Source organism: Lagopus muta, chromosome 1 (assembly GCF_023343835.1).
Source record: "Lagopus muta isolate bLagMut1 chromosome 1, bLagMut1 primary, whole genome shotgun sequence".
NCBI lineage: Eukaryota > Metazoa > Chordata > Aves > Galliformes > Phasianidae > Lagopus > Lagopus muta.
The window spans coordinates 76,734,375-76,747,783 of record NC_064433.1 but is presented as its reverse complement, the minus strand read 5'-3'; positions in this window follow the sequence as shown (position 1 = coordinate 76,747,783).

The following is a 13,409-nucleotide window of genomic DNA, read 5'->3' as shown; positions in this document are numbered from 1 at the left end:
TTCCTTGTCTGAGACAGGCTACTCAGCAGTTGTGATTAGAAATAGAGAAGTAAGCTGCTATGAGTGAAAAAAGAGAAGGTTTTCCGGTCTGTAGCAATCAGAGAGCTATAATTTGCTTTTAACTCAAGTTCTCAGTGAAAGCAGCCAAAAGAATAATTTCTTCAACTAGATCAAAAACTAACAGAATCTAAATTAAGTGTTTTCCAAACAAGTTCAGCAAAATCTAAAACCTCAGAGCTTTTACAAGGTTTGATTCTTTTACTTGCTTGCAACTCAGTGTTGTGGTTAGCAAAAAAACAAGAAGTGATTGAGTGTCTTCTTCTCACTGTAAGATTTCATCAAGAGTAATGATGGAAGATGCCTCAATGTTGTGTCGGAGATAATAAAATTTTAAATTCTACATAAGCTTTGTCTTTCTGCCTTCAAAGTCTCACCGTTTATACTGAATTTCACACGAATGTATTGAGTTCAGTTTTCAGATGAGCAAGTTGCTGGCCTGCCAGCCTGGCTGCAGTGGATGAAGAGGCCATGCCCTTTGTGTGACACTGAGGAATGTCTAGTGTGCTTTTCTGCTTGCTCATGGTGGACATTTGGCTAAACATTAATAGATTATCCTTATCTAAAATGTTATTGACATAAAAAATCATAGAATATCCCAAGTTGGAAAGGACTCGTAAGGAATATCAAGTACAATTCCTGGCTTCACACAGCATCACCCGAAATCAAACCCTACTCCTGAGAGTGGTGTCCAAATAGCTCTTGATCTCCAGCAGCTTAAGGCCATTACTAGTGCCCTGGGCATCCTCTTCCAGGGCTGCATGACCCTCTGGTGAAGAACCTTCTCCTAACAACCAATCTGACCTCCCCCAGCACAGCTCCGTGCCGTACCCGCGGGCCCTGTCGCTGTCACACAGAGCAGAGCTTAGCGCTGCCCCTCCACTCCCTGTGAGGAGCTGCAGCCACCATCAGGCCTCCCCTCAGCTCCTCAGCTCTGGGCTGAGCACACCATGGGACCTCAGCTGCTCCTCACACGCCTTGCTCTCTAGACCCTTCACCATTTTTGTAGACTTCCTTTGGACACTCTGTAATAGTTTTATGTCCTTTTGGTAGTGTGGTTCCCAAAACTCAAGGTAGGGTTGCACCAGTGCAGTGTACAGTAGGAAAACCACTTCCCTCGCTCAGCTGGCACCCCAGGATACAGCTGACCTTCCTGGCTGTCTGGGCACATCTTTACTTGTGTCCAACTTCCATTAACTAGAACACCCAGATCCCTTTCGGTAGGCTGCTCTCCAAACTCTTGTCCTCCAGCCTGTATGTAAAGCCAAGGGTTGCCCATTCCCACATGCAGAATCTAGCACTTGCTCTTGTTAAACTTCATGAGGTTGGTGATTGCCCAGTTCTCTAATTGCAGGTCTCTTTTGCAAGGCCTCTCCACCCTGATGGACTCAACAGCCCCTTCCAATTTATTAGGCTCAGCAAAACAGCTCAAAAGATCTTTTTAGCCCTATATCCAAATCATTTATGAAAACATTAAAGAGAACCAGCCCTAAAATAGAGCCCTGGGGAACCCTGCCATCCTGATGTAATCCCACTTACTGTAACCCTTTGGGCCTGACCCATCAGCCAATTGGTCACCCATCACATTATGTTTTTGTCTAGCCATATGGTGGACATTTTGTCCAGAAGGATACTGTGAGAAACAGTGTTGAAAGCTTTACTGAAATCCAAAAAGATAACATCAATTGGCTTCCCTTGGTCAAGTAGATAGCTGATCTTGTCATAAAAGGAAATTAAGTTTGTTAAACAGGATCTTCCCCTTATGAAGCCATAGTGACTATTACCAATGACCACATCATCCTTCAGATGTTTTTCAGTAACTCTCAGCATGGTTTTCTTCATAATTTTACCAGGCAACGAATTCAGACTGATACGCCCGTAATTGCTAGAATCTTCATCATAGGAGGAGTGGCCAGCAGGCAAAGGAGATATTTATCTCTCTTTACTCTGCCCTCATAAGGCCACATCTGGACTACAGCATCCAGGCCTCACAAAGGCTAGATTTATCTCTGTAGGGGTCATGGAGTAACTCTGTGAACGTGGGGTGCCTGCTTTGTGTTCATATTCACAAAGCCCAGCAACACAACCAGGCATTTGAGGACAAATGAATATCAGAAGTAGTCCTGTCTGGAAATCTCATAGAAGGTATCTAATGCATCTCTCTGGAGCAATGGCCAGGAGTGCTAGGGGGAATGTGTTAACTTTCAGAAAAAATACAGACGTTTAAAATTATTCTGGTGCCAAGTCCCATTTCATCACATCCTAATTGTTGTCAAGGAATGAGATTTGAGCTACCAGGTACACACACTCTCCTTAGTTTTATTTTGGAGAAAGAATCCATTACTACTGTGGGGAAGGGGAAATCATATTTGAACTTAATTCCTTAAATTGATTTAATTGGCTGTGTCCTACAGGATCTTCCAGTTAAACTGGAAAATGAGGTTAATTATATATATATATATATATATAATAATACACAATGCCTGAGTTTTGCTTAATGAAGATTAAAGAGTCCAGCACATTTAGAGAGGATTTCTTTCTCATGGCTTCTCATTTGGCAACTTGTTTAAACAAAATGCAATTATTTGATGTGGAAGTGATAGTGCAATGCAAGGGAATGAAATATTTTATATTTAAATTCAGGCACTGAGCTTACAAACTCTTAACACTATATATATGCTGATGTACTGGAGTGCTCCTGCCTATGTATCATGCTGACTCAAATTACTCTTTTTTATATTTTGCTAACTGAAGGAATTATCACCTTTGAGACCAGGGCACAGAACATGTTCCTTTTAAGTCCTCCCTGAACTTCAGAGAATCTGTCAGTCCTCATAACAAGAAATGTGAAGAGAAACTGGCTGAAAACTGAAGTACATGATTGTAGTATGTTCTACAGTGTGAATACACTGTGGAAACGTGAGAAGTGATTTGTGAAACAGGATTTTGATCTTACATGGTGTGCTTTTTATATGTAAGTTAAATTCATTGTTGAAGAATACAAATAACCACGTGAAAGTAAGGTGACAATTTACAGTAGATTTTGTGTGTTTTTGTAAGTATTAAGAAAAGTAGTTTCCCTTTGAAGCTTATATTAGCCGTCATATGGATGAAGTAGGGAAAACATGAAATAAATAACCCTCTTTGAATGAGGCTTTGGTATTTAAACCTCTTTTTCCATACTATGTCATACTCTGCTAATGCTGTTTTTCTTGGCTTAACTAAATTTCATATTATTGTAACTACAGACAATTCTTTCATCATGGGTGACCTTCCTATAGGTAAGGTTAGAAAATGACTTAATTTCACCCCCCTGCTGCTAATAACAGCAAGAATCACTGAAGAATGGCTAAAAGAATGCAAAAGATTGATAGGTGAAGTGAGAGCATCTATGAAGTCAGAGAAAATATCGGTGAATTTGGTCATCAGATAAACTAAAAAGCCAGAGGAAATGACAGTAACGGGCATCATCTTCAATTAATCTCTTATTCCTTCAACTCATTTATTGAACTATCTGGGACTTTGGTGTAAGAGTTCTTTTTCCTAAAACTTCATATTTTGAAGCTCTTCTATTGATATTTCTTCAAACATACGTAATATACTTGAATATATTTGTAATTTATATAGCGCTGCAATATATATATTGTTGTAAGTATCTAAATTGTCAGCAAAAGGGCAGTTTTCAGGGCTCGACATGGAACTAAGTTGAAGGTAATCCTCTTGAGTCAAAGCAGACAGCAAGAGGAGAGAAAGCAGCACATTTCAGAGATGCAAAATGGGACACTCAATATTTTGGAAAACCTTTAGGGGGTTCGATAAAAATAACAGTACATCCCCAAAGCTAAACAACACAGGTAGTTTCCCCTTGGATCAGCGAGATGTAGACAGCTGCTGTCCTGAGGCCAGTCTAAAGCAGAAGACAGCTCAAGGCTGCAAACCCTACAGATATGTGCCTGCTGACATGTGACTAATTTCTATGACCTTTTATAACCTTCAGAAATTGAGTAAGTGTGTGTGATAGCTTGTATCTATGCACATTGGCAGAAATTGCTACCTTAGCTCATTGGCATTGCAAGAGCTGGAAACTGTCTTTGTAACTTGCCAAAGGGGAAACTGGGGGTTTTAATTTTGAATCAGATGAGAGCAATTAAATTGAATAATGGAAAATTGCCTGAGTTTCTCAATAAACAGCAATCTTGGTAGGTCTAGCAGTGGCCTCAGAGAGCTAGAAAGAATACTATATTTGTTACCTTAGTATTACCACACATTCTTAAAGCTCAGACAGATAATTTCACTATTTGAAACTCACTTATGTTCACCTGAAATGCAGCCATTGGCTTCATAGTATATTTTAAAAATACATAACTTCACTCCAGTTGTAATGTTAATTTGAGCACTCTCTTTCTTGATTTTGGTTATCTTTGTGGAAAATATCATTTTATTAGGATACGAATGCACTTTAAACTCTTTTTTTAATGTATATGTTTTTATTAATAGGTACTCGTCCTTACTTGTGGCTCACAGGCAGGGGATTTTTTTCCCTTACACAACTGAAGTAAGGTTATAAAAGCTCTAATCACCGTGCTGGTAAATATCATCTCTGAATCTTGATGCATACCTGTGTTCTTCATAGTATATAGTACACTTCTGTGTCAGGCACTTGCTAACCAAATATTTTATGGCTATTATATTAGATGCCTATCTGTATCTGTGTTTCTATATGTATTACCAATGTATCAGCAATTAGAACCAGGAAAAAAGTAAAATAATAACAAATAACAACAAAAATAAAGCAAAACAACACAATAAAAGCAATACGGAACAGCTGTATCTAATTATACACAAATTCAGAAGGCTTTATGGACTGTTTTTATCACTTTGGTCTCCTAAAATTCTCAGACCACAATGCAGATTCCACATATTTTGTCATATATCATCTTCACGTTCTGCTCTTTGAACTACCTTAAGTTCTGTAACTCAAAGTACTTCACCTTGAAATTGCATTATTTGTAGCAGCCAATGGATCTTGAAATATTCTTCAAGGCCATTTAATGTGCTTTTTTTTTATCTCGTTTCAGTTCTGGCAAAATCAAGTGAAAAGCTCTTGAGTTTATTAGCAGTGTTGAAGTGAAATCTCTTGTCTGTCAGAACATGAAAAAAAGAAAGAATTATATAATCCACAAACATTTGTTTTAGACTCTTTAGATTTACATTTATATTAAAAAGACAAGCTATTCAAAGCTCCGAAATCCCTGCATAAATCAGACTGCTCTGCCCAGTGCATTCATTTGTATGGGACTGAAAGAGCAATGCATTAAATCAAATATTGTGCAAGAATGGTACAGGTAAAACCTGTACTGTCTTTAACTGAGACGTGTATCTGCCTGTGTAGTACCATTCAAATACTTCAGTCCTTTATTTCTGGTATGTACTAATCTTATCCTGCAAAAAGTCATGAGCAGCATTAGAACACTTCAGGATCACACTATAGCACACCAACGTTTGAAGTAAGACCTGCTTTGAAAGACTGCTTTTATGAAATGTTGAGATGCAGTGTGGTAAGGAAAAGTCTGGGAAAAATGGAGCATCTCACAGCCTCAATAGAAGTACATTTTAATTTCACTGACAGTATCAGTGACATTGATCTGCTCAGATATTATGATTGTAATGTTATCACCTCTGGTTACAATATGAGTAACAAGGATAGAGAGAGAAAAAGAGTTTCAGAGGTAGGAATATACAGGGAAGATCCCATTACCTTGGATTAGACCTGTAGGTCATAGAACCATGAATAAATTAGTTTGGAAGAGACCTCCGGGTATTATCTAGCAGAACCTCCTTGCCCAAAGAAGAATTAGTCCAGGTTGCTCAGGACCATGTCCAGTCATCTTGAACACCTCCTGGGAAGAAGATTCCATAGCCACTCTGGGCAACCTCTTCCAATATTTTACCACCCTTAAGATAATAGAAAAAAAGGTCCTGATATATAATTTCAATTTCTCACATTCCAAAACTTGTTTCTTTTGCATCTTATTCTATTACTGCACCTACAAGAAGAGAGAAATCAGACTTGAAGACCACAGGGCCAAACAGTCCCAAACTCCTCCACTGGCACATCCATTATCCAGTTGGAGGGGAAGACAACAGTGATGAGAAATGGCAAATTGCCACAAGAAAGACTCATAAGAGGATAAAACCTGCCTCGAAGCTGGAGGTGCATCTGCAGAATTGAGAAGGAAAAAGAGACAATAACAGGCAAGTCATCAAAGCTGAGTAAGGCAGCCAGACCTGCTCCCCACTGCATAACAACTACTGCAACTAAGAAAAAGTGACGGGTGATAGTGGTGGGTGATTCTCTTCTGAGGGGTACAGAGGCACACATTTGTTGTCTTGACCCACTATCTAGAGGGGTCTGCTGTTTGCCAGAGGCGTGCATCAGGGATGTGATGGAGAGGCTGCCAAACTGCGCATGCTGCACAGTACTGCCTGCTGCCACTGTTTCAGTAGGCACCAGTGACACAGCTGTTAGCAACCTGAAGAATATTAAGAGTGACTACAAGGAGCTGGGAACAGCAGTGAAGAACTCAGAAACGTAGGTAGTCTTCTCATCAATGCTCCTGGTTAGGGGCATGGGGAGGGAAAGGTCTGATAGAATTAAGAAAATCAATAAATGGTTAAGGGAATGGTGTAGTGAGCAGAGCTTTGGCTATTTATGTCATGGAACTAGTTTTGAGAAATCTGGTCTTTGAGGGAAGGATGGGGTTCATCTCAGAAAAGAGGAAGACCATCTTCGGCAGCAAGCTTTCCAATTTAATCAGGAAAGCTTTAAACTAGAGTTGCTGTGAGTGAGGATCCTCAAACCATCTCACTTTGAGGCTGATGATGGTAATGGATGCTCTGGGCCTGGAGCTGGATCACAGGCAGTAAGACAGCCCCTAAGGTGCAGGATAATTCAACTCCAATGGGTAAATCAGCCCCAGTGGGAGCCCAACTCAAATGCCTGTACCAGTGTACAGGCACAGAGTATGGGGAATAAGAAAGAAGAGTTGCAAGCATGTGCATGCCTACAGTACTATGGTGTAATTGGCATCACTGCGACGTGATGGGATGGCTCTCATGACTGGAATGTAGCAACAAATGGGCATAAACTCTTTAGGAAAGCCAGGCAGGGGAAAAAGGGAAGGGGGTACTGCTCTCTACATCAACAATCATCTGGAGCCTGTGGAGCTCCACCTGGGGATAGATGAGGAGCTGATAGAGAGCTTATGGGTAAGGGTTAAAGGAAAGGCAGAAGAAGGAAAACGTTGAAGTGAATCTGCTACAGGCTACCTGACAAGGAAGACTGAGTGGACGAGGCCCTGTAGAAACACATGGGAGCAACTTCACATTCACAAAACATGGTCCTCAGGGAGCACTTCAACCACCTTGGTATCTGTTGGAGAGACAACACAGCCGGGCACCAGAAATCCAAGAGGTTTCTGGAATATGTTGATCATAACTTCCTCTTCCAGGTGGCACAGGAACCCCTGAGAAAAGGTGCTATGTTGGACCTTGTCCTCACCAACGAGGAGGGGATGCTGAGTAATATGAAGCTCAAGAGCAGCTTTAGTTGTAGTGACCATGAAATGGTGGAGTTCAAGATCCTTAGGGCATCAAAGAGGGTGCACAACAAGCTTGCTACTCTGGACTTCAGAAGAGCACACATGGAACTGCCCAGGAAACTGCTTGAAAGGGTGACATGGGAGAAAGCCCTGGAGGGAAGAGGGGCTCAAGAAAGCTGGTCAGTATTCAAGGACCATCTCCTCCAAGCCCAGAAGCAGTGCATCTTGAGAAAAAGAAGGCAGGCAAGAATGCCAGGAGTTCTCCATAGATCAACAAGTTGCTCCTGGACTTAAGTGCAAAAAGTGTGGAAGCAGGAATGGAATTTGGCAGAGCAGCCAGGGATCAGGTTAGAAAAGGTAAAATCCTGACAGAATTAAATCTAGACAGGGACATAAAAGGGAACAAGAAGAAATTCTACAAATATATCAGTGATAAAAGGAAGTTCATTGCAAGATGAAGGTTGCTAAGTTGGAAGTTGGTGGTTGCTTAGATATGATGGTTGTATCTAGTATGGCCAAGCACAGGAGAATCCCAAGCACGGGCAGCTTCAAAAGCGTAAATTTATCAAACCTCAAGTAAGTTACAAACAGAATCAATTGGGGAAATATGCCTGGGCAGAACAATCTATGTGGAAAAGAGTAGCTCCTTAGGAGAGTTTATTAGCTAGCCAAAAGCCAAGGAAAAGAATTTTGGCCATACTGTTTTCAGTGGCTAAGAGAAAGACACCATTAGAAATAAATAAGCAATTTATAACAAATAATAAAATTGGAAATGGATCACAATAATGATGAATGAAGAGCCACAAATCTTGGAAAACTGATAAGGGAGAATAAAACTGCCAGATAATGAGGTCTGTGGTTATAAGGTCTGAAGACAATATCAAGATATTTGAGATTAGTATGAATTTGAATGCATGCACTTACTCAGAAATGTTTTGCTATGACTAGAAGAGATGATAAAATTGCCTTTAGTGATGCGGAAGAGACAGAATAAAAATTTCCTTACTAAATTTGGAAGAAAGCAGTGTAATATATGTATTTTAAATCTGACTGATGAACTAATCATTGAGGCATTGAAAACTGCTACTAACATTTTAAAATCTACTGGCCCAAATTATTTGCACTTAAGAGTCATAAAAGAACTAACAGGGGTTCAGAATTCACCTCTGTCAATTTTTAACAAACCTTGGAATGATGGAAAATGAACAGAAAACCAATTCTCTGTGGTGGTGCTGCATTAATAACCAAAAAGAGTGAGAATTATACCAATAAGTATAAATTTGTTAACATGATTCAGTTCTAGTGAAATAAGGGAAATGTTTTTAACTGTTTACTTGAGAAGGACCTGAAGGGTACGGTTGTGATTAATGCCAATGCATGTATTTAGGGAAATCAGTAAGATAGAGTGCTTGTTCTGGAAAGACTGCAGGTTACGCTGATAAAGACAACAATATTGACATAATCTCTATAAATTTTTATGAGGCAGATACTTTAATTCCTCATCACACTGTTCAAAATTATGAAGTATCCAAAGACTCTAATTCAAAGTAGCAGGAAAAAAGAACTACAGCTTCCTCTGGAAATTGCCAGCTTTCTTAGCAAAAGGGTGGGAGGCTTTGGCTGATAGTACACGCTCACAAACAAGTAGCCTGGGGAAAGTGCAAATCTGGTGGTCCAGCAACCACAAGTGGCTTTTCTTACATGTGAAGGCCTTGTTACCTCCTCCCTGACTGTGGAATCAGTGCACTGACAGCATGTACCTAGGAAGATATTTTCAAAGCCTTGTCACTTAATGAAGTCAGAAATTTTCAACTCCTTAAAGTTTGAGTCATTTTGAAGATAAGGTTGTAACAAACCAGGAATTTCCCCTGGTTTCCTGTTGAAAGAGGCTGTTTAATCTGTTTTTACTTAAACTTAACAGAAGAAAACTGAGCAACTAAGTAAGGCTGGCAGGGGAAATTTTTTTTTAAAGAGCAATTAGAGTAAATTATTGGTAATTGAAAACAGGGGATTAGAATTTTGTGCAGTCTAAACTTTATATAATCAGTACCAATTATATAAAAAAAACCCATATTATGGCTATCACACCTTTTATTTAATCTCAACTTTTCAACTCCTTTTTTTTTTTTTTTTTTTTTTTTTTTTTCTTTTCTGACGTTGGCCTTTTTCTGAAGAAGGGCTTAATGTATCCACTCTGCAGCTTCCCACAGCCTGTGACCTGCAGCACTGTGTACAGGCAGACTGAAGGGAATTTCTGAAGGATTTTTCAGAATGAATCTAGATTGCTTTTTTTTTTTAGGTTCATTTCTCTTTTAGCGATGATAAAGAAGTTCCATGGCAGAGCATTTATTCTGACCCATGGGGAACGTGTCTTGATTTGTTTTCTGCCTGAAGACTGATGAAGCTGCTGGCATAGAATGTCAGTTGTTGGCCATGCTGGCAAAAAAAGGTATTTGTAGTTTTTAAGAACCACCATTAATCATCCTTCATGTCAGAGAATGAAGAGCGCAGCAGTGCCAGCATATTTCTAAGAAAAGAAGGAACACACAAAAAGGGAGACTGGACAGGAGGGCTGTCTGTGTGTACTAATCTACGTAAATAACACATTTCTTCTACCTGTTGGTAATTAAGGAAATAGATAGGAACATAACATAAAAACTATCATAGGCAGGAGGCACTGATCTACGAGAAATGTTGCAGATATATGCATTAGTTACTATGGGATATCCGTGAGCAATGGATTCTTGAACTGCCATGGAGGAAAATTCAGCCAGAAATAAATCTCAAACTCTTCTCTTAGGAAATTCTCTTCTCTTAGGAAATTAAAAAAAAAAAACTGATAGTTTTAAAATTATATTTGAGCAAGAATGAATGGCTATATATTCATTCTTACAAATCTGATGTAGAAATTAGAAGATTTCTAAACACTGAAGAATGAACGTATGGAACATAGACGTAGGTGCAATCCAGCCTAAGCTACAGAGGAAGCTCAGAGAAAGTAGAAAATGTAGGCATTGGCTATAGTAAGGTCCTAAAATGAAGTGGATAAGTTGATAGGTTGACAAAATGGACTGAGAAAAATGATGTGTTGGGCAGGGTACTGCCCAACTGCGTTAGGTACAGGGTTTCTGCCCAACTTGCTCCTCAAAGTAAGAGCAGGCAGAGTAAGAGCAAGTGTCAGAGGGAACCCTGCCTGAGAATAGCCAACCAGGTACATGTGTCTGCACAGAAATGAAAAGGCTACAGAGTTTTGCACTATCTGCCAAACACATCAAAATAACAAATCTTTAGTACTGTAAAAAAAAAAAAGCAACACAACAAACACCTGTAAGTTACAGTGATCTCTAAGGCCATCTGTAAATTCTCTTTTGGCATCTCTTTCCTCTGAGTATAGCTTTACTGAATGGACCTAGCTTGCTTTGATCTGGGTGTGGTAAGGAAGCTGACTTTAGAGTTTATGCACCTGCTCCCCCTAAGATTTTCAACCGAAGCTGCCTGGGCATCCATCTCCTCCTCACCATTCCACCTTTTAACCTTTTCTTGTAAATGATGCTGCCCTGTTACTAAGGCCTGGAACTTCTCCATCGGTGTGGCATTTTACTCTTCGACATTTCATGCCTGTTCCGTGTGTGAATAATTTTACTTTAGTTATTTATTTCTATTTCTGCTTCCACTTTCGCTAGCATTGCATCTGTGTTGTTTTTTTTTTTTTTCATGTTAAGATATGAACTATTCACACCTCTTTTAACTAGCTGTTCTCAGAAATTGCAGTTTCTTCCTTTATTCTTCTATGGAAGAGATTCTTACAGTCATTTTGTCTTCAACCCAAGTATTTTCCTGCCTTGTGCCTATGACTTTGTGAACTAGTTCAGCTCACTACAGTTGCTGGGCTTTTGCTTGGCATTTGAACATTTTCAGGTTTTGCTGACATTGTTTGGCATGTTTATTTCCTTTGCTATTTCAGTTTCTGTAGTCTTTACTGATACACTCTAAAATTGGTTGCTTAGTATCATGTGATCCCTGCCTTTTAAATACCAGTGGGATTTTGATTCAGTGGTCCTTCAAGCAAAAAAAAGAGACCCTATGGAGTAGGGAAACATATTCTGCTTCTTTTTTTTCTGAATTCCTTCTGAAAAAATGGGTAGTATTTCTTGTTATGGACACAATGTTCTTCCTACCTTCATATTAGCATTTCAAAACAAAGTTCCCTTCTGTCTCTGCACACAAAATGCAACCAGTACTCTCCATACAAGTGCTGTTTCTTTAATTATCTTCCATTTTAAAAGCTCTGATGATTTTCATGTATGACACAAAGAGCTGACTGCATGTGAACTTTTACAAGATTTCTTCACCATCCCATAATTTTTAAAGTTGCCAGGTTATGCACACAGTGCTGCCACAGAGACTTTGAAACACAACATGTTTTCACTGTGTCTTTTTCTATACTGAGATTTGTCATTTTCACTCAACATCTTCCACTAACTTTGTTTTTTTTTTCTCTGTTCACTGGGACTTGTTATTTCCACCTTAGGGACTTGGTTGCATTGTAGTCCTATTAAGTACAAATTCTAGGTAAAAAGAAAAGTGCAAACAGTAAGCACAACACTCATGCTGTATCTTTCAGTCTGGCTTTAGTTTCTCCCTCTGTCCATGTGTAGGAAAATATACACAGAAACCTGCCAGGGGTTATTTTACTATCAGATGGAACATAAACTTCCACAGCAGCATTTATGGGGAGGCCGGATAGGCTCTCTGAGGCATGAAAGGACTGGCTGTAATGCTCTGAAGATGTCCAAGTAAGATCAGCAATTTTTATGCATGCTTGAAAGGGAAGGGATGAAACTAGCTTCACTGCTCCTGAGGGGAGATGGCTCAGCGTTATCAGTTGTCAGTTTGCGCACATGGATTTGTGGGTACTTCTGGAAGGGAAAAGAAAGAGAGTATGTCATCACAGTGAAGGTATATAATCACAGGAGAGAAATCTCCAGTCCAATCTATTGGCATTTGTATCAAGAGTGGCAACATTAGGCACCGTGGCCACTAAAAGAAGCAGCAGAAGCATCTTTCTTCTTCATCTTCCTCACTCGGACTCAATTACTATGTGTCTTTGTTCAGTCAGTTGAACCTTTCCTGGAAATGCTGGGTTCTCCGTGTACGTATGGCACTGATTCATACCTTAATAAAGGCAGAACAATCCAAAAGGTCAAGCTTACCGCTCACAGACATGAATGCTTATCTGGGAAATCCCAAGATAGCAGGGAGACCACACAGCTGGAACAGCATAGTTGGAACACAGATAGGGACCCGTGGGGATTTGTGATTAGGAAGTCTCATGTAGTTGGAATGGGATGGTGTTAGCACGTGCATGTGCATAAAGAATATCCTAACTGCTAACTAGAAGCTGCTTTGAACTACCACATAAGGTTTTTATTGGACAGATTTCGATCGCAGCTTCTGCAGAGAAGCCTTACAATGTTACCCCAATGTCTGGGTATGTTTGATTACAGCATAAGCTCAGCTCAGACATGGGAAAGGAAGAACATTTGGCACCACGGGCTGGATAGTTTATAGGCCTTGGGGAGGAGGACAGGAGAGAAGCAGAATGTATTAGCTAAGTGATTGGGAGGATCATGGAAAAGTGTTTGGGGGCACTTTCTAACAAAAGAAGGCTGTGTGTATGGCTTTCATAATCCTTCATGGAGATCAGTACCACTGGCTTGACTTTTAGCCTGAACAGAGATGGATGGCAAA